The sequence below is a fragment of the Pinus tabuliformis genome, chromosome 6 (genome assembly GCF_031772625.1).
Source record: "Pinus tabuliformis cultivar Carrire ecotype Pingquan chromosome 6, CPIR1, whole genome shotgun sequence".
NCBI lineage: Eukaryota > Viridiplantae > Streptophyta > Pinopsida > Pinales > Pinaceae > Pinus > Pinus tabuliformis.
The window spans coordinates 812,839,298-812,840,772 of NC_142292.1; positions in this window are offsets into that span (position 1 = coordinate 812,839,298).

Consider the following 1,475-nt stretch of genomic DNA (forward strand, 5'->3'; position numbering starts at 1 on the left):
TCCTGATTCTTTCTCAACCAAGGCTTTGAACTCACAAAACCTTGAGAAGGTTTGATCCTTCTTTTTCATGAAATAGATCCAGCATATATGAGAAAAATAATAAATGAAAATGACATAGTACCTTTGTTTAGCGGTGGAGGCTGCCGAGAATGGTCCACACACATTTGTATGAACTCGCTCCAAGACTCCTTCAGCTCGACTGTCTCAATCTTGAAAGGAAGATTTTGCATACTTACCCAAGGTACAACCTTTGCATGTATCTATTTTCTCAAGTTTACCTTTGGGAATTCCGGTAGAGATCTACTGCATGATCTTCAAGGCCCCATGATGCAAGTGGCCCAACCTTCTATGCCATAACTCACCAATATCTTGGCTTTGCACCAACTCTGCTTTGGAACTCAATGCAACATAGTCATCTACCTCCAGCTTGTAGAGATTCTTCACTCAAATCCCAATCCTCTTGGTCTAACCCATGGTGATGTGTCTCAAGAATGCCTTTCCTTTACTGAAGACAACGTCATAGCCTTTGACTTCCAACATTGCGACGAATACCAGGTTCTTCTTCAGTCCATGCACATACTTTACATCAGTTAGGGTGAGAGGATCTCCATGCTCCCTCTGAAACACAACTATGCCTTCACCTGAAACATGGTACTTTCCATCATCACCCATCTCTATGCGCATCTAGAGGTCCTTCTCCTCCAAGGTACTGAATAAACTCTTGTCGTCGGTCATGTGGAATGAGGCTCCACTGTCCAGGTACCAAACACAACCCACCATCAATGAAACCATGCATGCGATGAGGGTAAAATCCAATTCGAATTGTGAGGCCAGTGCCTCACCATCTGATCCCTTCGAGGATCCCTTCTTGGATTTATTCTGTGGACAATTTGTTGCATAATGGCCCACCTCATGACAATTAAAGCATCGCACTTTAGATTTGTCAATCTTATTCCCACCATGGGAAGAACTCGATTTGGAATGGGAAGCCTTCCCTTTCCTCGCCTTACTTTCTAAGGCTAGATTTTCTTCATCATCATGCTTTGATGAAGAACCATCTCTGGTGCTTCTCTTGATCTCCTCCTGCATCAGCTCCGACCATAGTCATTCCCAATTTGGCAGTTTCTCTCTTCCATTCACTGAGTCTTGGTAGCTATGCCATCTCTTAGGAAGAGCGAGGAGAGCAAGACTCGCCATGTCATCATCGGTTGTCGTGATTCCTACACTTCCAAGCTCATCCTTACAGGTGGTGAGTTTGTTCAGATATGTAGAGATCGTGTTGCCCTTTTCACACTTCATTTTCCGAAGCTTGTCTTTCAGCGACAACTTCCTCTAATCGCTATTATTCTAATATATAGATCCTTCAATGTATTCCACATTGAAAACGGTGTCTCCTTCCCATGGAGACTTGAGACAATATGGTCTCAAACTCCCTCCAGAAGAATCCTCCTCACTCTCGCCACACATTTCTTCCA